General features: G+C 46.3%; 1 protein-coding gene across 25 annotated transcripts in view; it reads right to left on the bottom strand.

Annotated features, from left to right (window-relative positions):
• The window catches only part of EPB41L2 (erythrocyte membrane protein band 4.1 like 2), a 194,893-nt gene that overhangs the window by 139,065 nt on the left and 28,322 nt on the right, over positions 1-27,506 (bottom strand). For 2 of the 25 annotated variants that reach the window (XM_072764396.1, XM_072764247.1), the window contains exons 1-2: positions 25,488-25,628; positions 20,688-20,736 (exon numbers count right to left, since the gene is read on the bottom strand). The exons of 19 other annotated variants lie outside the window; for them this stretch is intronic. The gene's annotated coding sequence lies outside the window, so the exon portion shown is untranslated. Of the gene's footprint in view, positions 1-15,652; positions 15,760-16,401; positions 16,476-20,687; positions 20,737-25,487; positions 25,629-27,506 lie in introns of those variants that run through there. 4 more of the 25 variants (XM_072764373.1, XM_072764257.1, XM_072764252.1 and 1 more) reach the window with 3 other exon arrangements.

Below are 27,506 nucleotides of genomic sequence, written 5' to 3'. Positions count from 1 at the left end.
ATTTTTAGTATCAGTTAAGTCTTACTGTGAACTTACCAGCAGCTCAGGCTTATTCACCTTTGAATCCTCAGCCTGGAACACAGGAAGAGGGAGTTCCAGTTTGCCTCATAATAAAGTGCAACAAATTCCTAAAGTTATACTCCCTAGCTTCAGATTATTATTCTGTAGTAAACACAATGTACTTAATTGGCAACAACAAGATTTACTATTACAATCAAATATTTGATCCCAGTCACCTTTATAATAAGTAGCACCCAATGTAAAATTCATAGCACCAGGTTTTACTGTATAGAAATACAAAATGAGGCTTCCTTGGGCAGGCTCCTTTAGCCAACAGTAAAAAAATAAAAAAACAAATCATCAGGACAGATACCCAGGGTAAACAGGTATTCTCCATAAAATGCGGCATGTAATATTTCCAAAACACAGATATCTGTAATTAGGTCTCTTTCTTCAAAATAAAATAAAAAAAATTTTTAAAAATAATTTTTAAAGGCTTCCAGTGGCTCCACAGGGAGAATGAAGACCAAACTCCTCAGTAGAAGCTTTAAGTTGAGCACTTGTGGGCTCTGCTCCAGATCTTCAGCTTATCTTCTGCTTCCCATCCCCCGACCTCCAGCCATACCAGCCTCCTCAACACAAAATAAATTTTCATGCTTCCATGTCCTCATTAATGCTGACTCTCCCCCCGTCTAGACTGTCCACTTCCCGTGTCTATACTTGGAAGAAAAAAAAAATCCAACCCAAGTTTCCAGGTATAAGGTTAAAAATAAGCAGTTTGTGATTAACCTAACAATAGCTCTTTTACTTATTTTTAAGCCACAGGATACACTGAATAAAATCTGGGGCTGGGGGGAGCCCAATCAGGTTATTTGGTGGTTTACGGCACACGTGCGTGCAAACGCTCATCGATCGCAAGGCCGTGAAGAGAAGTCCGGCAGATGGCAAAGCAAGCAGCAAGGAGCCTTGCTTCCAACAGTACCCAGCAGCAGAGTAAGCAGGGTGCCAAGCACAGTAAACGTCAGAGTAAAACGGGCTAAGAGTAACGCCCGCCCCCCCTTGGTAGCCCTGACACACGAGGTGGGCTATGGCCGTCCTCCAGTCCTCCCGCTGCACAGAGCCAGGGGCAGGGAGACCTGAATAGGACCACGCTGCAAAGATAACTTCTATCTCGAGCAGTCGCTGCTGTAACTTCTCTAATCATACACCCCATGGTCCACACAACAATGACCTAGAGAACATGACCTATGGCTACTCAGTGGGACAGGATAAGGCAAAGCACGGTCCTGGGGGAAACGTGAACAATGGGCAGAGCACTAACCTACAGCCCAATGGACATGGAACCAGAGGAATGCACACCAGCGGTGGACGAAGACCCTGCCTACAGACGCAGCAGGTCACAGGACTTCAGTCTGCCGTCGGTGAGGCAAGGACCTATGATTGCGGCTACAGAAGCTGCACTGAGAGGAGACATACACATTTATATACTGTACTCAGAGGTACAGAAAGGTGTGCGCACACACGTACGTATCTGACAAAGGGATGAAATGCAGCACTTCTAACAACGCAGCATCCACGCTCACCTTCCCCTTTGTCACCATCTCCCTGACCTTTTCCTCCCACTGGAGTCAACCTTAGTCTAAGGATTTTAACTGGTTCTATTCGAACATCTGGGTTCAGCCGTGATTGCGGCTGCTGCGTCTGTGATTGGGCTCCTTCTCAATCCCTCGGTGTCTCCTCATTATCCCTCATAATTCCATACTAACCATACCAGGACAACAGACTTCAATAAATGCTCAATGAACTGACAAAACGGCACGGTTATAACAAGAAAATCGCTGTATTGTTTTCGTTGTATTATCTATAGATCAAAAGTAAATATTCTCCCCCACTGAACCTCAGAGTAATGAGAAGAGGGGAGGAGGATAGTTTTCCTCTTCTGGAAAAGAATGGGACCCAGTAACCACCAGTCTCTGGGGTAGGGTTCCCTTCTACTTCCTCCCCTCCAACTCAATGGGAATATCTGTATTAAGAGTTTATTTCTGCCACTGAGTTTATTGTAACAGGATCTGTCCTGTACCAGTTGTATATTGATCTTAAAAAAAAAAAAAAATGTTGCAAAGGCATGACACAGGGCTGGTCAAGTGCAGCTGATGGCTGGACGTACACAGACACTGTCACCCCGTGTACCTCTGTGCCAGAGGACAGGACCTGGGTAATAGCAGGATCAGCTCTTGCTGAAAACCAGCGAGCCAGCTGTCCAGGAGGAGCCAGGGCAATGTGATCAGATCTTTACATGTTTAAAGGCTTCTCAACAGTTCTAATAGAGACCTGTTACACTTTTATGATCCTGGAAAACAGCCAAAATGATCGGCCTATCCCTTTTTGACACACGCATCTTCAGGCAATACAGGTACATACTTCCTACTAGTGGAGAACTTCCAAGAGAGTCCACGTAAATAAACCGAGCACCCTGTGGATTAACATTTCCAAAACTAAGGCTACCAGCTTAAGAATTTACAGAGACACGTTTGTCGTATTTTGCCGGGAGAAAATAAGCAGGTTTAAAAGGATAAGGCTGGGGATCCCTGGGTGGCACAGCGGTTTGGCGCCTGCCTTTGGCCCAGGGCGCGATCCTGGAGACCCGGGATCAAATCCCACGTCGGGCTCCCGGTGCATGGAGCCTGCTTCTCCCTCTGTCTGTGTCTCTGCCTCTCTCTCTCTCTCTCTGTGACTATCATAAAAAAAAAAAAAAAAAAAAGGATAAGGCTGTTGTTTTAACCCATGTGTACATATTCGCAGATAAAAGACAGGAAATGCTCAGCCCAAATGATAATAGTGGCTGTTCCTAAATGTAGACAATGGGAAATTTTTTGCTTTATTTGTATTTTATTCCATTACAGTTTCTTCACTGAAAATGTGTTACTATGATTAAGAAAATAAATAGGTTTTAAGTCCATTAAAACAAAAAATATATATATGAAGTTTTCTCTTTAGTTCTGTATTCCTACTTTAGCAGTTTTAAAGGCAATGTAAAACAGGATGAGTAAGTCCCAGTAAAATTATAATAAACTGGCACCATGCCAGGTGGTATAGATTCACCTAAAACACAAAGGTACATTCATACTATCCCTCTTTGAGCCTGGCACTGCATACAAGAAATTACTGAAGGCTCAGAGCACATACTTTCAGACACTGTTACATCAGAGGTCTTTTTTTTTTTTTTTTTAAAGTTGGGTTTTTAACTAGATTTAAAAGAATGAAAGGAATTTCCTGGATTTTATCACGGCAACTTCCCAACGGATTTTTGTCCCCACTCCTTAATACAAGGATTAAAGCCACTTAGCAAATTAGAGCTCATTCTTGCCACTTAAAATGCTATTAAGAACATATAAATTAGGAGATCTTTGAAAAGCAATACGTATCAACAAAAGGCTTAGAGCTCTGGTTCAGAATCAGTTGTTTTAACAGTTTTCTATAAAGTCAGTCAAAAAGCATCAGACATCCGAGAGCCTGCGTGCAGGAGGGATCTACTTTCGGACCACACGACACCCTGGAGAGATGGAGAACACACACTACATTCGATCAAGAAAGGGCCTTTCTTTGTTTTGTTATCATATGACAAGTATCACTGTCAAGTTTTCACTATGACTTAATTAAAATACCAAGCCATACACACGCACAATCTAACGCAGCACAAGGAAGACGGGGACATATTTTTCAGAGCTGCAAAATGGCATCTGCAGAATGTCTCAAAGGAATGACAAAGGCACTTCTTTGGCCCTAACAAAGGGAACAATGTTTCCACGAGGACACTACAAGACTATTGCATTTCAGGGAGGGGGAAAAGCAATAAAAATTAACACAAAACAGAACTGAATGAGGAGAATGACAGTCTGTGGGGAAGGATTAAAAGAGAGTATTGAGGATGCAAGTTTCACTGGTAGGACACAAAAGGGTCCTACTGTCTTTACGGGTTTAAAATTGGGCAATTTCAAATGTTGAATTTTAGGAAAATTGTGCCTCCAAATCTCGGGACATAAAGTTACCTATGTCACCAATCGAACCAACCAATATGTTCGAGTTCATCGACCCTGTGCGTCTGTAACTCACGTTGTGCAAAAGGCGCTTACAAACAGGTGATGTGAGCGCTATGCTGCACAATCTCCACGGATCACCTCCTGCGTCGTGACCACCTGGAGACGCTGGGTCAATGGCTCCATTTTACACAGAAGGAAAATGACCCAGGGTATCAGGCACTTCCAATTTCAATTCCAACTCTCTCCTTTATTAGCACACACTTGGCTTTTCTTTCCAAGACACTTTTAAATTTCAGGATTATTAACATCAAATATTCACAAAGATTAAGGACAAACCAGTGTGTACGAACTCTCCTTAAGATAGCACATTACAATGGGACCAGAGCTCAACATGTCGGGGTGGGGGATGCCAGGGTACACTCTCTTTTAATCAGTCCCAGCCACGTGGGGACCTGTGTCGTGGAAAAACCCTTCACGGACAAACAGCAGACTGGTTACAAGCAGCAAAAGCAGCAGATGTCGCCAGCAGGGACCCTTCTCCCACAGCCGTCTCCTTCCATCCGTGCTCACCCTCCGAGCAGGGTCTCCCCAGGGTCTCCCCCGCCTGGGCCGCCCCAGTGATGGCGGGAGTGAGGCCGAGGCTGGGGTCGGGGCTCTGGGGCCTCCCTCCAGCCCTTCCGCTCCCGGCTGTCCCCTAAGAGCCCGGGGTTGGCAGAGAGGCCGCCCCGACCCGCGGGCTCCATGGGCAGCTCAGCCGGGCACGGGCCGGAGACCCCCGGGGAGGGACCCTCGGAGAGAGAGAGACCCGCGGGGAGAGAGACCCGCAGAGGGAGAGAGAGACCCGCAGAGGGAGAGAGAGACCCGCAGAGGGAGAGAGAGACCCGCAGAGGGAGAGAGAGACCCGCAGAGGGAGAGAAAGACCCGCAGGGGGAGAGAGAGACCCGCAGGGGGAGAGAGAGACCCGCAGGGGGAGAGAGAGACCTGCAGAGGGAGAGGCCCCGGGAGAGAGACCCGCGGAGACAGAGACCTGGAGAGAGACCCCGGGGTAGAGACCCACGGAGAGAGACCCACGGAGAGAGACCCATGGAGAGAGACCCATGGAGAGAGACCCATGGAGAGACCCGCAGAGAGACAGACTGGGAAGAGAGAGACCCCCGGGGAGAGAGACTCCCAGGGAGAGAGACTCCCAGGGAGAGAGACCCCCAGGGAGACATCCGCGGAGAGAGATCCGCAGAGAGAAATCCCTGGAGAGAGATCCCCAGAGGGAGACCCGCAAAGAGACACCCGCGGAGAGACAGAGACCCCCGGGGAGAGACCCCGGCCACTCCCCGCCCGCGGCACCCCGTCCCCTGCCCCGAGCACGTCTGGGCCCTGCGCCCGCATCTCACCACAGGTCCGACTCCTCTCCGTGCCCATCGCAGCAGGAAGCGACCCCTCGGCGCACAGCTACGCTTAGCCCGTGTGCGAAGAAGTGAGGTTGTAAGAAATCACTTTTAGGAAACTTAAGCCCCCATTTTCCCCAACAACCGCAGGCAGCATAAGCTCGTTCTTCTGCTCCTGACATAATCGCCTTAAGCACTGAGCGAGGAGGCCCCAACACTAAGCCCCGGAGCCGCCCGCCGCCCCGGGGGCCCTGCCGCCCTTTGGGGTTCCCCGTGGACTGCGTGTGGGATCCGCTTCCTGCAGCCCGCACGCTCGCTCCTCGTGGGTTAGGACCGAGCTAAGCAGCCGCTGCCTTCACGAAGGTGTTAAGTTCTAAGAGGAGACAGAAGGTTCCAGAGCAAGTCCTACGGCGATGCGCTTCGGGACGGACCAGCCTCCCGAGCCGCAGAATGGGGAATGCGCGGGAGACCGAGGACGGAGCCGACCGCTGGAGTCCAAGATTCTGACCCGCGGGGGGGGGGGGGGGGGGGGGGTCTTCGTGGGTGTCCCGAGCAGGGCGCGGGGGGCCTGGCCAGAGCGGCTGCCCTCGGCCCAGGCCATGACCCCCGGTCCCCGACCGAGCCCCGCGTGGGCTCCTGCCTGGGGCTCCGCCTCTGGGTCTCCCACGGATAGATAATAAAATCTTGAAAAAAAGAAAAAAAAAAGTCCCAAGCAAGAGGCAGGAAGGTGACTCGGGCCAAGGACGCCGGCAGGTGCTCCCCACTTGCTTCCACCCGCGAGACCGCCGGGGACGAGCTCCATCCCGGGGAGAAGCTTCCCTCGGCCGCACGCGCGTCCCCGCCGGTCCCCGCCGCCCCTGCGCAGGCCCACCTGGGGCAGGTGCGCACACCTGGGGCACCTGGGCGCGGCCGTCCCGCCGCCGTGTGACCAGGGCCCGCAGCACCGGGACGCCCGACCTGTGTCCCCCACCGCCCCACTCACGCCCTCCGCGAGGTCCCGGCGCACCTGCCGCCCACAGCCGCTGCTTCCCTGCTCAGCACCGCGCGGCCCAAGGACACGGGGATTAGGATAAACGCCTTAGGGGCAGCGCTGACACAGTTACGGTCCGACGCCCAGGTGGGGGGGGGGGGGTGCCACGCCGCGGACGGGGCCGCACAGCCAACACCGCCTCGAACACTGGCTCCTCGGCAAGGGCGACGCCTCCTCCGGAGAGCCCGGAGCCGCTTCCCTCCCTGCCGTGCACCCCTGAGCCTGGAGGGCGTGCAGCCGCAGACCCGGGGACCCCGCGCTTGTGCACCGCACACTGGCCCGGGAGACACCCCGCCCCCCACCCCGTGCACCCGGCACACTGGCCCGGGAGATCCCACGTGCGCGCACCGCACACCAGGCGGCCCCAGGGAGACCCCGCGGCCACTGCCCACACCTCCCGCCCCCGCAGCTCCCGCGGCTCCCCATAGCCTCCGCCACTCCCGCCACTTCTCTGCAGCGGGTCAGGGGCCGGGCAGGCTGTGGGCGCCGGACGTGCTTCCTGAGAGCTCCGGCCCCGCGCAGCACAGCACCGTCGAGGAACTGCGACCCCAGCAGGAGGCCGTGGCCCTCGCCCCCCCCCACTGAAACCCGGAGGAGCGCAGGAGCTCGAGCAGCCTCGCCCGAGGGTTCGGTACCCCCCCCCACCCCACCCCACCCCCCCACCCCCGCACCCGGCCTCCGACTCTTCAGTTGTGCCTTGGGACGCAGAAAGCCAGGTGCACAACCGCGAGGGCTTCAGGATACAGGGGTGTAGTAGGCCGGAGCCGTCCGGGAAGGAAGCTTTCCAACACACACAAGAGCGGAGGATCCTCCACCACCTATTTTTCTAGGCATCCCTCCCAGGGCAGTAAAGCCACTTGGCTGTTCTGTTCTGGATGGACCGGGGTCAAACGGCGTTGGGAAGGGGGGAGGAGGGAGGAGGAATAGGATGGAGGGGGGAGGGAGAGAGAGGGGGAAGAGGGGTGAAGGGGGAGAAGGGGGGAGGAGGAGGAGTAGGATGGATGGGAGGGGGGAAGGGGGAGGAGGAGGGGGAGGATGGAGGGGGAGGGGAGAGGGGGAAGGGGGAGGAAGAGGGGTAGGATGGATAGGGAGGGGGAGAGAGGGGGAAGAGGGGTGAAGGGGGAGAGGGGGGAAGGGGGGAGGAGGAGGGGTAGGATGGATGAGGGAAGGGGTTGGAAGAAGGGTAGGATGGAGGGGGGAGAGAGGACGACTGGGATGGCGGGGGAGGGGGAGGGGGGAGGCGGAGCAGGGGGGAGGGAGTGGAGGAGTAGAGAGGAGGGAGGCAGGGGGGGAGGGGAGGCGGAAGGGGGTCCGGGCCTGCACCAGGCCACCGCCCAGATGTCCCGGCTGGTGAAGGGCCTCCAGTGACCCGCGGGCCAGAGCAGGGGTGCAGGCCCTGCCAACCGCCGCCCTCCGCAGAGGCCCCCGCCCCTCCCCCCCCCCCCCAGCTGCAGGACTCCGTGGAGGGCCCGAATTCGCCCTGAATGGCTCAGCAGCTCGCCCCGATGCCGACGCAGTGGGAAGGGTGCCCTCCGGAAGTGCTCTGCTTGAGCTGTGAAGACCCAGCAAAGGGGGGGAGGCAGGGGGGAGGACGACCTGCCCACCTGGGGCCCTGCCCCTGTCTCCATCCACCATTGCCCCAGCGGGGAGGCCACGGAAGGGCGCAGGAAGGAGCCGTGGGCAAGTCCTAGAGGAATCCAGACCAAAGCCAGTGTATTCCACGGCAGAAGAAATTTGGCATAGAAATAATTAACAGTTTGGCAAAACCACTACGCTTTCAGATATTAGTTTTAACATGGAGGGAAAAGAAAAACCTCAAATATACTGACGCTTACTCTGAATGCAAGGCCTACATTTTTAACTTCTGCTCCTCTCAGGTTCATATCAAATAACCCACAAATAGCAGCAATGCGGCCATATCATAATGGTTTTCAAATTTCTCCAAATTACCTGGGGCACATTAACTACACAGGTGTGTTTGGGTAATTTCAAGGTTTTACTTTTTTCATACTGCACATCATAGGTGGACTTAACTCTCTAGGGGGGAGGATCTCTAATTTACCCTAGAGGATAACCCCTCACAGATTCCCAGTAAATAAAGTGAAATAGGCAGCATGGTACAGTAAGAAGTAAACAAATAAGTAGAACCAGTTCCAGTTCGGAGAGTCACAGTTGTGAGCAAGTCATTTAACCTCACTTTACTAAATTTCCTCTTCTAGGAAATAGAAGATTAATTATCCCTTAAAGTGTTCTACAGTTCTAAAGTTCTACCTTTTTTTTTTTTTTTTAAGTTCTACATTTTTAAAAATTACTTGGGGGCACCCTGGGTGGCTCAGTGGTTAAGCGCCTGCCTTCAGGCAGGTGGTGACCCCAGAGTCCCGCATCGGGCTCCCTGCATGGAGCCTGCTTCTCCCTCTGCCTGTGCCTCTGCCTCTGTGTGTGTGTCTCTCATGAATAAACAAAATCTTTAAAAAATAAATTAAAATTACTTGGCTTGGCAAACCACACAACATGATGTTGGATGAAAATGGACATGAAAACCAGATCTATGGTTTAAGCCCTACTTTGTGAAATGCATACAAACACCATTTACTTAAGTATTTTATAAGCTATGAGTAGGCTACAAAGCTAAAAAGAGCATAATATTAATAATTATATGTGAAACTGAGAATCTAGCTTTTATTATTTAAGATTCCACATTCAACAAATCATTAAAAAGGTCCAACCCCGGGGATCCCTGGGTGGCTCAGTGGTTTGGCACCTGCCTTTGGCCTGGGCATGATCCTGGGGTCCCGGATCGAGTCCCATATCGGGCTCCTGGCATGGAGCCTGCTTCTCCCTCCTCCTGTGTCTCTGCCTCTCTCTATCATAAATAAATAAATAAATCTTTAAAAAAAAAAAAAAAAAAGGTCCAACCTCTTGAAGCCAAGCTTGACATCTGGAATCAGAGCTCTTGAGCCTCTAAATATGCCGGAAATCAGCTCTTAGAAACACCCTAGTCCAGTCTTCAATTAGGAGGGCACTAAAGGGGTGTGAACCTTCAACCTTGTTCTTGCACAGCTATTTTTATCATCTACTCCGATTCCCCTCCTCTGCCCCACCCTTCCCCTTAAAAATCTCTTGGGAGGGGGATCCCTGGGTGGCGCAGCAGTTTAGCGCCTGCCTTTGGCCCAGGGCGCGATCCTGGAGACCCGGGATCGAGTCCCACGTCAGGCTCCCGGTGCATGGAGCCTGCTTCTCCCTCTGCCTGTGTCTCTGCCTCTCTCTCTCTCTCTCTCTGTGTGACTATCATAAAAAAATAAAAAAAAAAAAATTAAAAAAAAAAATCTCTTGGGAGTAATTGAAGACAAGTAACCTAAAACTGGAATTTCTGGGATGGGATGCTTCTCAGGAAGCACTATATTTTCATCACTCTATACACACACACACACACACACACAGAATTGAACCTCATACTTCTTTTTACAACAAAACCTCACAACAGTACTTCAGTATTCTTTGTAAAAAATGGAAGAGCAAGGCAGGGCAGGCTATGTAGGAAAAAAGAATGATGTGGCACCTGTGGAGGTGATGTCATTACCAGCCACGGCTCTGAACTCAGGCTCTAGAAAACAAGCCGTGGCTCGGATTCCCAAGCCCATCTAACACTGTAACAACACAATCCCCCTTCCTGGCCCTAGAAAACCACACACTTGACCGCTCTGCTTAGGAAGCCCTATACTTGCAACTTCTCAGCTTTAAACATGTTGTAGAGCAGGACATCAAACACCATCAGGCCCATCTTTGGAAAGCTAGACTTTAACTGCTCTAAGTCGTATTTACTATCTGGCAGGCCTGAAGAGGACTAACTGCTCTCCCGCCTGTAGGCAGGATAGAAGGACTCCAACCCATGACAGGCCTGATTGAAAAAAAAGAAACCACACATACCTCCCAACTCCAAATGAAGTGACGACATGGTTGCAAAAGGGGTGGGCACAGTGGGGGAATGAGGGGAGATGTCAAAAGTGAAATCTTGGGGTGCCTCGCTGGTTTGATCAGTGGAACATGTGACTCTAATTGCAGCGTTGAGTTTGAGCCCACCTTGGATGCAGAGAGAGGACTTAAGTAAAATCTTTTTTAAAAAAGGTCAAATTGACAGGTGAGCCTCAATCTTCATCCTGTAAAATGACACTAAAAAAATTCAATTCCTGGCTACTCATACAGATAGAAATAAAATACTGCTGGTAGAATGGTGGTTTTTAACATAAAGCAAACACTAAGCTAGTATTAGCCACTACTGTCTTGCCCCACAGTAACAGTCCTTAAAGGGAATACTAATTCCTCAAGTCTACTTAAAGTCCAATTAATCTATAATGCACGTGAGAAGTACCTGAAATTTTAACAGCAAATTTTAACACTTCTAAGGAAAATACACACAGAGTTTTAACTACAACACAGATGGATGGGAGAGGACCCTTTCTGGCAACCCCCATTCATGGTAGAAAAACCCCCAGTACAGAATCCCTATCCTGCCGCTCCTCCAACAAAGGCCTCTCGGAGATGGGGTATGGTACAAGAGCTTGGGGTAACAATGCCGGGCAACAGGGTCGGTGGAGTGCTACGGGAGCCCCTACCCAACCTCCTAGCTCCCCAACGCCAGACAGCCTGGTCACCTTTCCCTCCCTTTGTTGCCTCCTGCTTCCTTCTCCCTGCCCAGGAGAATGATCCAGCATAAAGGGAAACCAGACTCTGCACCTCCCAGCTTCAGTCTAAAAAGCAAGAGGCCTTGCAGGACTTTACTGCTACTAACAGCAAGGAGGTGGCCAAGGAGTCTAAATATGTGTCTCTTTTCACTTAGATTCTAAAGGCAAAGCCAAAAATCATACTTAGATGCTAATGCTAATATTTCTTCATCTTTAAAAAATCATGAAAAGGAGGAAGACATTAGAACTCATGTCTTGCAAATCCCAAGACTGCATCTACTTGATTTTCTATACAGCTATGACCCTCAAAACCCTCTAGAAATTAATTTTCAATTCTCTATTGCTGATGATGCATCCTACAGTCAACCCATCAGTGTGAAAGTCACAGAAAGCGCGCTCTCCGTGACCCAAAGCACACCAGAGGTCTCTCCTCACTGCCTGGCTTTTAAAAGATCCTAGCAATGACCCAGACTCTGCTATGTCCCTGACCTATGCCCGACCGTTAAGCTGCAGAGACCCACTGTTAAGCCAGAAGCTCACCCAACACCTGAGCCATACTTTTCCCCACCACTCCACACATGGTTAAATCTTTACTAGGGAAGAAGGGAGCTGAATCCCAAACCTTCACATATATAATGCATTCCAAATCGAAATCGTTTTTATTTCTGTACTCCTACTGTTTTTATAAGGCACAGAGTCGTGAGAGAGAGTCGGTCCGTCTCTACTTAAAAAGCCAACCCCAGTCCTGCCCTCCTCACCATCTTGGTTACCCATTCCCACGGTCCCACCCTAAGCACTAGCTTTCAAACTTTTCCAAGTGTGACCCAGAGTAAAAGATTTCCTTCTCAACCCAGTTTGCAAATACAGTGTAAACACATCTAGTTTGAATAGAAACAAAGTTTTCAAATGACAGTCTGTGATCAGCTCTGATCCAGATGGAAGGCCAAATTCAGGAAGACTACGCTAAATCCAGCCCCACCCCTGGGTTCAGGGAGCCTCCCTCCAGAAGATATTCTCGGCCAGAAAAAAGGGCATCTCTTTCGGCCCACTGCCCCTCTTCTTCCCTTTCCCAGAGGGGAAGCGTTGTGCAGGGGCCAGATCATGGCCCATCAGGCTGATCCGAAGCATCATTATTGCTGATGGAAAATTTTTCCTAGAGGGAAGCTTTTTTTAATCCACATAAAAAATTCTGCATAGCTTGGTAAGACCCTGACTCTCGTGTTTATTCTTTTTCATATTCTAAATGCCAGTCCTAGCCTTCTAAAATGATTTCTTGAAAAATCCTGCCTTAGATCTATAATCTATAATCCTGTTATCTCAATTTCCTGCATCTTGACCTTTGATGACCTCCTATCTTTCTAGCTTGATCCCTCTCCAACTCCAACAATTCTTTGACCTGAGCAGCCTGTGCCTCCATCTCTCCCCAGGCTTTGTTACCCAGCACCTCCAGCACCTCCAGCACCTCGGCCACCCTCCCAGCCTTAAACCCCAGCCCCTCTCACCTCCGGCACGCTCACACGTTCCACCTAACTCTGGCCTTACATACTTGCACCCACGCAGCAAAACAAGTTCACAGCCACAGACTTCAACCAGACAGACTCTATCTCCAGAAATCCTAGGACAGTTCCCTCATCAACCTACCACCTGTCTCCCAGACACAGATCTCACACCTCTGTAAAAAAGCAAAAAAACACAACACTACTATAGACTAAAAATATAGGACACCAGAAACTGGATCTTCCTATAGGTTCAGCCATAATCTAACTACAGCTACCCCCCAATAAAGAAAAACCTGATATTGCTTAACAATCTCAAAGTTATAAATAAAAGTTACTAGATTAAAAAAAAAAGACTTTCCATGGCTGACTTCCAATAAGTTTAAGAGCATTTAACCACTAAAGATTAAAAGAAAAAGCATATTTACTCTCAGAAAGTGCATTTGTTTTTTTTTTAAATGTTCGCCAATATCCTCTTTAATTCTCGTACCAAAGTAGTCCACGTGCAACTCTGTCCTGCCTCTCTAATCACTGACAGGCATAACAGTTTATTGTCCAAACAGAATTTGTTCAACCATGCAAGCACCTGTGCAATCAAGCATGTTCAATTTGCAGGGGACAAGGCCAACGGCATGGGCACAGAGATGAGCTCTGATCCTGCTGGTGTGCCTTTGGCTGAAAGGCGGCTTCTCCCATAATTATCTCTAGTTTTGAATCAAAACGTCTAATAAGGGCTTTCCTATAATTCAACAGAAAAACAAGACACATTATAGAGTTGCTGTTTATTCTAATGCAGGCCACTAATGGTGACACATTAGTGTCATTAAAAAAAAAAAAAAAAAAAAAAGAGTAAAAGGAGGCTGGATCTCTTGAATTCAAGGGCCAATAGAAGGAAGGCTAGGGAAACAATCTGCCTGAGGAGGCCCTAAAAGGTCACGTCCAGGATTTAACATACTGGATAGGAGCACTGTTACAGGACTTTAAGGGAAAAATCACCGCAGGACTTTAAGGGTCATTTCTAACACATTAAAACACATTTCTTCCTGGAGGGAGGGAACACACACAACTAACAGTTGAAAAAATCTAGACTAAAATCACACTGCCAGCAAATAGATTATATTCCGGCACAGGCAAAGAATACAAGCCCTCCAGAGTAAGAGCCCAGGAAGAGGACGCGAATGCCACTTGGAACTGCGGAAGTGGCCAAGGCCACAGGCTTGCCTACCAGCCGCAGTCATCCAAAATGGGAAAAAAAATAAATGCACAGTACAAACCACAGCAATATGGTCAAGCTAACATAACAATTCCTACCTTCACTCACTTAGGCTCCTTCCCCAGCACATTTGGACTTTCAAACGCCCTGTTTTTCTCCTTTAGATTTAAGATTGCTAAACTGGTTGCTTCTCCTCCTCCTCCACCACCACCATTCAGTCATTCAACATTCAGGGAATAAAGGGCCACTATGCACCCAGCACTGTGCTAGGACATCATAACCTAGTAGGCAACACACAGAGGAAGCCAGGGATTACAAATTCACTGTAAGAAATACCTACATTAAAAAAAAAAAAAATACCTACATAAAGTTAAGGGGGGTGAAAAGGCATAAGAACAGAGTGAGGTAAAACTGGAACCATCTCTAAAAAATCAAGGAGTGAAGAAAGATGCATAATCCCAAGCACTTACAACAGCATCAAGATACCACTAGGAGATACAGAATTAAAAATTAAAAAATAAAACAGATACCACTAGGAGTTGCTTTCAACTTTTAACATTTCATCAAAATCACCAACACCTCTTAAAGTAATAAAATCCAAAAGTCAACTTCCCTAACATGGTAGTTATTCCATAAATATTGGACCTAGAGATTTCTTTTTAAGCACATCTAAAAGTTCCATTTATCCACGTATTTCAGTTTTCAGCGTACAAAGCTAATCAACACCTGACCTATAGACACGTGTGGACCTACACAGGCCACGTGCATACTCTGCTACTCAGTATAGTTGCTAGGGGCACGCAAGGACCTCCCGCCCAGTCAGATCTTTGGTGGGGATCCCTCTTCTCTGGCTTGTCTCCACCCCAAAGCAAGTGGCTCATGTACCAATGGTAACCAGCAGTCAACTTATCACGACCGGGATAATGGCAGGTCATCCTTTAAAGGTGTGACCCGGCTGGGGCTGAAGGCAGAGTCAGAAACAGCAGAGAGACACTGCAGTGGAAGGTCAACTGTGTTATTTGACTTAGGGCTGGGTGGGCAGGCAGATGGACAGCCTCTTCCTCAATCTCTCAAATAGAAAATAAAAACTTCCCTAGTTACCATGGAGTTGTTTTGCTATGAAAAAAATATCACAAAGACAGAAACTGCTCCTAGCAAGATTTGGTCTGTGCCCCACAGTAGCTCCATCAAGGTTTTCATCTTCTGCACAATGGACATTTTGGCCACATAATTCTTTGTTGTGAGGTGGTCTCCGGTGTATCCTATGATGTTTAGCAGCAACCCTAAGGTCTATGCAACAGATGCTCATACTGCGCCCTCAAACCGGAGCAATCACAAAGGCTTCCAAACGTTACCAAATGTCCCTCGGGGACCAAAAAGTAAAAATAAGTCACCCACTCACCCCCTCCCTGGTTGAAAGCAGCTGCTTTAGATTCTGAGCATCAGGCTACTGATTAAATATGCAATAAAGAAGAAAATGATATTAATGAACAGGGAAAAATATTAAGAAAAAAGTTAGGTCTTAACCAGCTATTGTCAGCATCTCCATGAAAAGCGAACAGACATCTATCCTCCACAGAAGAGAAGATCAAAACTAAGGCCAAAAAAGTAAAGAACATTTAAGCCACAATTAGTACAGGAGTGATGGAAGCTGCAATTGGGAAAAAGATTGGTGAAAACATTAAAATGAAACAAATCTATCTTTATGTCCAAACCCATTCGACAAAACAATACCACACAAAACCCCCACACACAACTTTTAACAGACCTTACATCTACAAAATGACTATGTGGTATCTGAAACGGTACCTATTCGGAAATAATCAGGAACACAGACCAGACTCCAGATCTGTCAGGCTCCGACCATCTAGCTACAGGCCAGCCCTGCCTCGGAGATTTCTCTCAACCAAAGAAGTGAATGGGGGTGCCTGGGCGGCTCAGTGGGGTTAAGTGTCTGCCTTGGGCTCAGGTCACCGTCCCAGGTCCTGGGATCCGGCCCCGCATCGGGCCCCCTGCTCGGTGGGGAGGCTGCGTCTCCCTCTTCCTCTCCCTCTGCACTCTCTCTAAATAATAAAATAAAATCTTAACAACAACAAAACAAAGTAGTAAACGATTTAACCAGCGTGAGGACCTCACACTGCGAGAACCCCTCCCCGGAATCACTAGGTAGATTTCATAAACACACTTTTCACGCTGCCAAAGTGAACTACAAACACTTCTAATAAGTCAACTGAGGGGAGCGGAAAGAAAAAAATCCCTGTAAAAATACACACTCTAAATGCCAAGATTTACCGATACGTTTTCAAGGCAGGAGAAAAACGGATTACCATTCAAACCCATGGTTACAAAAGAATATAAAAGCTGGAGTTTTTTGTTTGTTTTTAGGTACGACATATGCACCACTTGTACTAACTCCAAGTATATTTCCCCAGGTTTTTAATCCAAATCACCCAAAATAACACCACTCTAAGCAGCTGAGTTTAAAAATTCACTCTATAAATTTTCTACAAAGCCTAACAATCTAGTGGGGGAGAAAAAGAGCATTTTCTCACACATACCCGGAGCCAGTCTGAAGTTGCTGTTTTTGCCTCACTGAAGTTGTTTTCTAGCCACAAGCTACTACAAATTGTTCAGACCTTTTGGCAGCAACACAGGAAACTGCCCTTTTCACCCGTTCTCCCACAAAAATGTAGTCAATTTCTAGGCAGGCCCATCTCTCAAGGCTGCTCGCTTTCTGGAGCCAAATGCACACCATTTTCATCTAGCAACATGGAAGGGCCCCAAATATTGTGCATTTTTGTGAAAACAAAACAAAGCAAAAACTGAAGGCAAGTCACCAAAGGCCTGTGGGCAAAGCTCTCCAAGCAACGAGCCCGTAAAGCGTGCTCCCCCACGGTCCCGGGGCCTCGGAAATCTTCAGGGCACTCGGCAGTCCAGCTGTTTCGGTTTTATCTGACTCGTCCAGGATGCAACAGGCCACATATGAAGCCATTTCCTGCGCTTAATTGTCCTCGGCTTCCCACTGTCCTCAACTCGCCGTGTTTCAAATAAGCAGGTAATAAAGGCACATCTGCCTTTTGATTTAAAATAAAATCATAACCTCAGATCTTCGCTTTGAATCTGTACTTTTTCCACCATCCTAAGAATCACATAAAGGTATTTGGGCAAGCCACACAGAAGTGGTGCAAGTTTCTCTCAACTTTTTATGGGGGCATACAAATGGATCTATATTCTTCTCCTTCAAGTATGTAAGCAGGTGAGGGCAGGAGTGAGTAAGTTAAGTGAGCTGGAACATTTAATTTGTAACAGCAGGGCTGAAATTACCTTTTGAATGCAATATTAAAGAGCCTTTGAAAACCAGGATTCCTTCTAGTCCCATTTGGCTTAAAATTTCACAGGGCATTTTAAAAAAAAATCAACAAATAAAGAGTGAATGGCAAGGAGCATCTGCAGCTACTCCCCCAGTAGAGCTGGACACTACCCTGCCCGGGGAGCGTCAGATGCCAAAATGCAACCTGATGAACAATCCACAGACTGTAAAAGGAAATCGGCCCAGTATTTTCCAGGGAACGTTTACGGTCTCCAAAAATGACTTGTAACCTCAAACAAGTTCCAATATGACACAAAGGCAACTTTTCCAGAAGGGTACGATATCCAAAACTGTCCAAAAACCACGGAGACCAAAATGAGAAGCAAAGGGACCTGCATTCAATTACACACACCCATTACTTTGATTTCATAAAAGATAACCAAAAGAGTATTTTTCAGAGTCCAACATTAACAGTAACTGAAAATGTGTTAAAGTTCAGACTCCTTTTCAAAGTTATACTGAATTATTATAGCAAAATAGATCTTATAGATTATACCAGGGGAAAAAATCTGGAAGGCAAACCAAGAAATCCAAATTTAAAATTCAAACGAAAATTCCTGCCTAGTAGGTAGAGAGACCTGGCTTGCCTGGATCTAAGTACAAAAGGCACACTTTGTTATTTTAGGTAATCTTCCCGATTTAAATAGATTAGCTGCACAGGGAGTGAGTGCTAATTGCAAACATGCCTTCATTCACTGCCTGCATTAGCTGATAACAAACCAAACCATCTTCCGTCTCCATAAGCAAAGCGCGCTATCAGAGAGGCTTCACATCATAGCTTATCAGCTCATCAGCACCTTCAATGTACACACAACTGTGAATATTATGAGAAAGTGTCTACGGAGGGCGCAGGACGAAGTGGCCTCCTCGTTGGGAGAGTCACTATGTAGGTAGAGGAAGCGCCGTACGCAGCGCAGCACCGGCAGGTGACAGCCTGGAGGACGCTCAGCAGAGAAGCGGAGCCTGTCCTTGCTCACCTGTCCACATCTTCGCACGACTTAACTTTCGAACAAGTAAACAGCATCAAGGAATGGCTGCCCCAAGGTTATCCAGAGGTCTGGCACGGAAAGTCAGAGCATCCTCAAGTTCAAACACATGGGTTTTCTGGCCCGCGGCAGAGAAAAATAGGGTTGGGCAAATGTCCTGCAGATTTGAGCTAAGTAGGCAGCCAAGGCCTCTGTTTACTCCTGCTACATGTTTCACTTTCTCACACGTTAGGAAGCCCATCTTAAAGTGCGGTTGGACTTTTCTAAATAGCAGAGGAGTGGAAAATGCAGAGTCAGGCACCGATTTCTGTCACTCCTCATCCCACTTCCACCCCATATTCAATCTGTATTTATTGTGCAGGTACTATATTTAAAAAAAAAAAAAGAAAACAAGGCACACAACTGACAGTGAGAAAGATAAAGAGCTCACAGATATATTTGTTACCAAGTGGGTTAGGTGTGCATCTGTATACACACCCAATAAACGTGCTGAGGGGGTTTTGTTTGCTGTTTGTGCAGTTTTTGAAATATCTCTACGCGGTTTACGTTATAGAGGCAAGAGCACTGAAGGCCCTTCACGTGTCTCAACGAAAACCTCGACCCATGTGGCTTCAATCAAGCCAGCGGTTTCTTGCAGACGGTCCCAGCTCCGACACACCTGCATCCGGGTGCCGGGAAGGGCGAGGAGGGCAGCGCTCACGCTGCTGCCGGGGGCTGAGCGATCCGCAGCCCGTGGTGGGGGCACAGCTTCCCTACGAGGACTCTGTCCACGTCCCAGCTGTCTCACATACTTGTGTGAGATCATGGGATCCTTCCTGATTTACTCTTATTTTCTCCTACGTTTTTTCCAGTGAAATCCTTCCAGGAATGTTAGAATCATGTCTTTAAATGAGTTCACTAGTAAAAAGAATGTGTGAAATAATGCTTACTAGGAGACTTAACAGAAAACCAGTTGCAGCACACATCCGACTGTGGAGTATTCAAATCCTTCCAAGGGGCACGGGGGCGGCTCAGGGGTTGAGCGTCTGCCTTCAGCCCAGGTCGTGATCCCGGGTCCCGGGCTCGAGTCCTGCATCGGGCTCCCTGAAGGGAGCCTGCTTCTCCCTCTCTCTGTTCACGCTCTGTCTCTCTCAAATAAATTTTTAAAAGTTGTTGGGAAAAAAAAAAAAACTATAAAACCACTATGAAAAGAACTATAAATCAGAAAGTTCAAGTACTGCCACTCTGAGTAAGAATAAAAATCCTGCAGGCCTAATACCTCAGAAATTAGAATAATTAAATGAAGATATAAATGAGTATGTTTTACAAAGTGCTTTAAGTTTTTTACATTATACCGCTGCTCAAGGAACAGCTCTGGTTTTAATATCCCCAGTAAATAAGACACTGTCAGGAATAAAACAAGCAATGAACTAACATTGGCTGAATTTTAAAAATCCATTTTTAGGCTTCCAGAAAATTCACCGATGAGCAGAAATATTTGCCAAGGTGTGCATCTCTCTCAGTGGCTGTAGCTGATGACGCTGTTTTGCATAGTTTCAATGTTTTCATTTTCTTTATAAGTATTATCCCCACATTCATAGTCTTCTACATTTTTAGTTCAAGATTAATTTTTTTTCAGATCTGTGGTCATATATGTATTTCTATGTAATTCATATATGCAGGTCATTCTCTTTAACTCCCATACAGTACTCCACCATAAAATAAACTTCCTTTTTCCCAATTGAAGGATAGTGTTTCTGCTATTTTGCTATTAAGATAGCTCAGTGATCACTGCTTCCGTTCTCCCTTGCAGAGGTGCAGGAGTCTCGAGGGTAGGTATCTAGTGGAATGCTGGCCGGGGAGGTATGGTCAATTTTACCTGATACTACCAAAATGTTCCCCAAGATTCTTGTACCAATATCTAGTCTCACTAAAAGTGAATACAAATAACAATTTTTCTACACCTTCCTCAACACTTGATGTTTTTAGATCTCTATTAAGATGGTTATGGAAAGTCTCTTATAATTTGCATTTCCTAACTATTAATGAGATTCATATGTTTCCTGGCCACTGGGGTTTCCAGTTCTGTGAACTGCCTACAATTATCCTCAATTTTTCTATCAGTCTGTCCTTCTTATTGATTTATAGGAGTTGCTCCTATCACCTAGATTTTAATCCTTATAAAATACGGGCTATTGTCAGTAATCCTCTCTTGAAAAGCCACCTACAATGGCTAGAATAGACCCAAGTCATTTTTTTCTCATTTGACTACAAGTATGGGAGTAGATGATTCATGGCTGATGCCTCTAGTCAAGAACATCATCACGGAACTAGCCTTATATGCTCCTGCCCATCATCTCGAATATGTAGCTTCAACTTCTTCACTGCAACAAAGCTGCTGCAGTTCTAAACTTGATTCCCACATTGCAGGCAAGAAGGGAAACAAGAAAAGACAAAGACCAGACCCCGTATTCAGAAAGCAAAGCTTCTCCAGAAATTCTTAGCTTACCTGGTCTCAATGCTCACCACCTCTGAAGGACACCCAAAGCAGACCGCCACTGTTAAATGGGCACAAAATAAGGTCGTGTTTGTAAAGATAGGAAGGCAATTAACAATGTCTTTCAAACATTCATTACACTCTCCACCAATTTGAGCCTTTTCTTCCCAATGTAGTATATTTTCTTGTTGTACGGAAGTTTAAGAGTCAAATTTCTCAATCTTTTCCTTTATCATTTGTATTATCTGTGTTCCCTACTCCCCAACAATGTTCATATTTTCATCTAAAAATTTTAAAGATTGGCTTTATACCCTTAACACTATTTTGCATGTATAGTGAATTTTTGCACCTGGTATGAAGTGAGGAATGAAATTTCATTTTTTCCCATATGCTTCTTTAATAGGTCATCTTTCCCTACTGATTTAAACTACCACCTTTATAACATAACAAGTTTCCTTATTTTAGTTTAAATCAAGTTTTTGGGCTCATATTGGTTTATATCAAGTACAGTGGTCTAATTACCTGGATTTGCAACATTTTAGTAAGTTTGATATGTGTGGTATGGCAAGTCTTCCCAACTTGTTGGGAAAACCAAAAATTATTTTGGCTACTCTTGGACACACGCTCATTGACATATGGATTTTAGGATGAACTGTTCCATAAAAACCCTGCTTTGGTTTTTAATGGGTTTTCACTGAAATTATAGATGTATCTTAGGAAAACTGGTATCCTCACAATATCAAGCATTCAATAACAAACAGCTCTCCATTTATTCAGCCCTTCTTTTACATCTTCAATGTTCCGTAATTTATCCACAAAGATTTCACACCTTATTAGATTTGTTCCTATGAAACAGAATTTCTACACCATTAGAAACCAGAAATAAGATCTTCTTTACATAGCATTTTTAATTGGGTATCCCATGATTCACTTGGGTTTTGCAGAATATTCTGTAACTGTGAAAAAATAATTTTCATCCCTCCTTTCTAATACTTAATGCTCATTTCTTGTCACACTGTACTGACAAATTTCAAGAACCACATAAAAATGACAAAAAGTGGTATTTTTTTATTTTGACTTTAAGAATATGCTATCATCATACTGTTAAGTGTAACATTAGATATTAATTTAAAAAAACATTACTGGGATCCCTGGGTGGCGCAGCGGTTTGGCGCCTGCCTTTGGCCCAGGGCGCGATCCTGGAGACCCGGGATCGAATCCCACGTCGGGCTCCCGGTGCATGGAGCCTGCTTCTCCCTCTGCCTGTGTCTCTGCCTTTCTCTCTCTCTCTCTGTGACTATCATAAATAAATAAAAATTAAAAAAAAAATCTTTAAAAAAAAAAACATTACTTACTGTATCAAATAACTATACAGATTTCTATTTTAGTGAGCATTTTCATGAATATTAAAATTTCATTAAATGACTCATCTAGCAAAATAATTACGTTTTCCCTACAGTTGCCAATAATAAAATCTATTAAAGGAAACTGAAACGGTCTGTTATTCCTACATTCTTGAAATGAACTCCATTTGGTTATAAAAGACTTTTTGGGGGGGGGTTATTGGGTTCTTACCTATAATTATGAGTGACATTAGCCTATCATTTTGTTTTCTTTTTACCCCCACTATTCTGATCAGTATCTGTTTTCAGCATTATGTTGGCCTTCAAATTTTAAGAAGAATGCTTTAATACAGTTCTACATTCTGGAACCATAAAGGAATGTTCTGTTCCATGATAGTATAAAAACATTTTCCTACAATGGAGGCCCAGTAACTCATATTTTTTCATGTTCTCTATGATTATTAACTTCCAAGATTTTCTTCTGAAGGAAAACATTTATATTTTCCTGGGAATGTTTCTATTTTGCTGATTCATTTCTAAATTATTATTAAAGGTCTATCTTTACAATGTTTCCTGTACATTGTACAGGAAAAAAAAATAAAATTTTTTCCTCACTTTTTCTGTATAAAAAAATGTATAAAACCTGTATAAAATGTAAAATGTATAAAATGTAAAATGTATAAAAATGTACAAAAATGTATAAATTTTTTCATTTTTTCTGTATAAAAAATGTATAAAACCTGATAAAATGTAAAATGTATAAAATGTAAAATGTATAAAAATGTATAAAATGTATAAAACCTGTATAAAAATACAGGTTTATCCTTTATCTAGTGACTTCCATCCCCCCCTTCTCTGCCCAATACAAAATTATTACATTTTTTCTCTTCCAATTTTTGTTCAAGTCACTGACTCCCTCTTCCTTACTTACTGGGGCTTATTCTTCATTCTCTTTCTACTGTCTTAAATGTAACGTTCATTTCCATTTTTTTTTTCATTAGACAGTAATTTAAAGCTGTGGATGTCAGGGCACCTGGCTGGCTCAATTGGTCGAACATGGTACTCTGGATCTCAGGGTTGTGAGTTTGAGCCCCATTGTGAAGGGAAAGTTTACTTTAAAAAAATAAAGAAATAAAATAAAGCTATGAGTGTCTAGTTACAGTTCCTGCAGCCTCTCCCAACTTTTGCCATGTAGATTCTCCCTGTTACTGTGTTGTAAGCAATCTGTAATTCTAGCTCCCATAATGGATGGTTTCCTGTCCCTTCCTGTTACACACGTTCCAAGAGGCTCCGGTCACCGGAGTCATCCACAACTGAATGGAATGACAGTAAAAAGACCAATGAATGGATTTTCCATGCTAAGTATCAACAGTATATTTGGTGAGAGATGCAAGTCAACAATTTAGGCTCTAAGAAAGCCCATCCCGGAGGATTACAACCCCAACTGTTGAGTTATCTGCTGGAGTTTCCCAGGACCCCCAGCCCTTCACTCACTGTGCTGCTCATGCTCTCAGAACTTTTTTTTTTTTTTTTTTAAGATCGTATTTATTTATTCACGAGAGACACAGAGAGAGAGGCAGAGACACAGGCAGGGGGAGAAGCAGGCTCCATGCAGGGAGCCCGACCCGATGCGGGATCCCAGGATCACACCCTGAGCTGAAGAAGGCAGATGCTCAACAGCTGAGCCACCCAGGCATCCCTGGGAACAATTCTTTTTTTTTTTTTTTTTTTTCAATTCTTAAGCACACCTTTACTCCTCCCTCTCTCATCACAGGGTCTGGTGAGTGCTGGAATCCTGCCACAGTGACTCATCCAGAAGATTACCATCGCAGCACGTGGTCATATCTCAAGATTGGAGCCCTTTCTATGTAATATGCTGGGGGTTCCGGTGTTAAAAACTACAGCAAATAAGAATCACTGAAAAATATTTAAAAACCCTGCACAGACTAAAGAACCACACCCCAACACCCTCCTGAGCAAAACCGTGGCCAAAAACACCAACTGGTACATAACAGAAAAATCAATTAGGAAAGTAAGGATGATATATACCCAAATACATGGCAACATTTTTTTTTCTAAAAAAAAAAAAAAAAAAGGCAAAACCTCAGGAAAGAGGAAATGCTCTTTAAAAAATGTCAATAGTAACAAGAGTAGTAAGAGCACTAGCCAACACTTCCCCAACAGTTCTTATGGATTCTGCTAAGAGTTCTCGCATATATTTAAACCAAACTTTAATTTTTTTCTTGCATAACTTAATCCTTACAAAGACCCTATGAAATAGACATTTCATAGATGATGAGGGTAAGGCACACAACCACTCAACCCAAGCATTCTGGCTCCAGTAGTGACCCTGATGACTACACTTTATACCACCAAAATACTCCATACTTTTTACTATATCCTACAGATAATTCTTGATCTGCTTCATATTTAAATCTTTGTAGTTATCAGAGGGAACAGTCTCTTAATTGCTTTATTTTTTTTAATAATTTACTAACATGCTTGCATTCAAAGCCTGGCTCGACCAATTAGCTGCCATGCAAGTGATTTAATCTCCTTTCCTCTGTTTCTTCATCTTCGACATAAAAACCACTGATGGCACCGATCTCATAAACGTGTGGTTTAATACCCGGAAGTGTTGAGGTTGTATTACAATACCTGTCCTGGTGAGCAATCTATGTTAGCTGTCACTGCGAGAACAGTGTAATCACCAGGATCAGCCACTGTTTCCAGGGGGGATTTCCCTCTAATTATAAATAATATTACACGGGGCGCGTGGGCGGCACAGTCGGTTAAGCAACCACCCCTGGGTTCCAGCGCAGGTCATGAGATCGAGCCCTGCATCTGGCTCCGGGCTCAGCGGGAAGTCGGCTTGAGAGTCTCTCGCCCTCTCCCTCTGCCCCTGCTGCTCATGCTTGCTTGCTCTCTCTCAAATAAATATTTTAAAGAATAATATATGAATAATATCATACACAAACCTTTTAAAAATCTGTTAAAAATCAAATTCTGTAAGACTAACCCTTGTGCCTATCACAGATATTAAGCAATCAAGTAAGTCTATGTATCCATAGATTCTTGTGACATTATCATATCAGATTCAACTCTAGAAATAGGATTCACATGAATAAAAGATTTCTTTTTGTCTGTTCTGTAAATCATTCTATTCCCCTTACCTACAACATTGTTTGGCACCGACAGGTATGTGCTGAATGAATGAGTAAAAAAAACGTGCTTTGTCTCAAACGAGTTAGAAGAAAATTAAAATGTCATGTCCTAGAAAACAATGTCATTAGATAAAAAGTTTTATACAAAAAGACGAAAGCAATCCTTCCATACTGATACATGGTATTTTGCTGTTTTAATAGGCACATGTAATTACCAAGCAGTAAATGAACGCGTGAGAGGGAGAGGGTGCCTGCCCTGGAAGTTCACACAATGACCCAAAAAATCACTTAAGGGACATAAAGACCTTTCCTCCTTGTCTTTTCCTGTCGTGCCTCCAGAATCAGTTGCACCTGATCTTCGGGAGCCGGAGTTCTCAGGGGCAGCAAGTACAAACTCCCCTTTCCTGGAAGGAGCTCCGTGTCCACAGGGCGCTCCGCTTCCTTTCCTGTCAGATAAATAAACCTCCTGACAGACGCTGGAGCGACCTGGAGCGACCTGGAGCGACCTGCCCGTGCCCCCGGCGGCCAGTCGGGCCCCTCCACCTCCGGGGCCGCCCCAGGCGCCGGCGCCCCGTGGTCCCCCATGGTCCCCCGTGGTCCCCCGCCGCCGCCCTCCGGCTGCCCCCACCTCCCCGCGCCTCCTCCCGCGCTTCCCTGCAAAGGCCTCGGGCGCCTCAGGCCCGGCCATCTCCGCCGCGCGCCCGCCCACCCGGCCGGAGCCGTCCGCAGGCCGCCGCGCCCAGGACAACACCAGGACACAGCGCGTCCTCCCAGGCCCGAGAGGCGCCGGGCAACGGGCGCGCCCAGAGACCCGCAGGGGCGCAGAGCTCTGCGGGGAAGGCCGGGCCATGGACCCCGCCCCCCCCAGGGCTCGAACGACATCGCCGCCACAGAGCCCGTCCTCGCTCCGGGAGCGCCTCGGGAAGGGCGGACGCGGGGCCACCCCGGGGCACCGGCAGGGACGGCGCCCTCGTGCCCCAGGCCACGGAAGCCCCGAGCAGCGAGCACGAAGCGGCGGGGCAGGACCCACCCCCTGCGGGGTCACCGCCCGCGGCCAGGGCCCAGGGCACAGCCGGGTACGCGATGCCTCAGCTCGCTGCCGCCTCAGTCCTGAGATCGAGCCCCCCCCTCCAGGGGCAGCACGCTCAGCACGGGGTCTGCGCGAGGTTCTCTCTCCCAGCCCCTCCTGTCTTCTCTCTAAAACAAATAAACCTTTATTTAATAAAAAAAAAAAAAAAAAAGGCAGCATTGCCTTAAGATAGGCCCCCAACTGAAAAAACTTCCACCTAGTAGGCCCCCCACCCCAAAAAAGTCCACTCATTCAACAGAAATGTACGGAGTTCCGAATCTGGGAATTAGAGATTTAACAATGACCATGAGTTTTATTTTTCCCAAAAAAGGTTAAAAGAATTTTCTAGAAAGTGTTTATGTGTGTTTCCAAGAGTCCTGCAATATTCCAAGGTCAATTCAAGTTTCTGCTGATACCCGATCAAGTAGTTTATTCAAAACTGCCAGGACTTGAAATATTTTCAGGGAAGGCGAAGTGAAAATTCTGCACTGTGACTTCTATCATGAGCGCCTAAGCAAAATGCAAACACCCCCCCTGTGAAGTATACTTATTTGGTAACTGCAAAGATAATTTCAAAAGATCTAACCAAAAATGACAACAGATAACAGGATACCAGTATTCCAACATATCTATGAACTACATATCAGAGTTTGTTTTTTTATTTATGACATGGAGAGCGCACAAGCAGGCAGAGGAAGCAGCAGGCTCCCAGCTGAGCAGAGCACGATGTGGGGCTCAACCCCAGGACTCTGGGATCATGACCTGAGCGGAAGGCAGATGCTTAACCCACTGAGCCACCCAGGGGCCCCAGATATCGGAGTTTAAACGTCAGCAGTTACCACTCATGAAGTAGATCTGTCCTTCGTTGCTACTTTAAACAAAGCAACAAAAGCCAATCACCAACTCACGTTACCAACTTCTCTAGAACACCAGAATTACGGACACTTTCTAAGAATGAATACCTGTTTCTAAAGAGTATTCCCACCGAGGGAAAAGCAATCATGAGGCTCCTTCAAAAAGTATAAGGTAAACATGTCCTTCACGACACAGGCAAAGGGGCTTCCTGCTCCGTGGAGGGAACCCATTTCCCTTTCGGAGACTCCCTGATCATGTGTCACTAAGGGCCTGGCGCATCCCTCAGTGTGACACTGCTGCTCTCCAGAGAACAATGAAATAAAAATACTCCATTGTCTCAAGCTCAGGACATACTAGACGATACAAAAAGTTGACTCTAACTGGTTTATTATTTTAAAGG

Source organism: Vulpes vulpes, chromosome 1 (assembly GCF_048418805.1).
Source record: "Vulpes vulpes isolate BD-2025 chromosome 1, VulVul3, whole genome shotgun sequence".
NCBI lineage: Eukaryota > Metazoa > Chordata > Mammalia > Carnivora > Canidae > Vulpes > Vulpes vulpes.
This window is presented reverse-complemented; position numbering and strand designations above follow the sequence as displayed.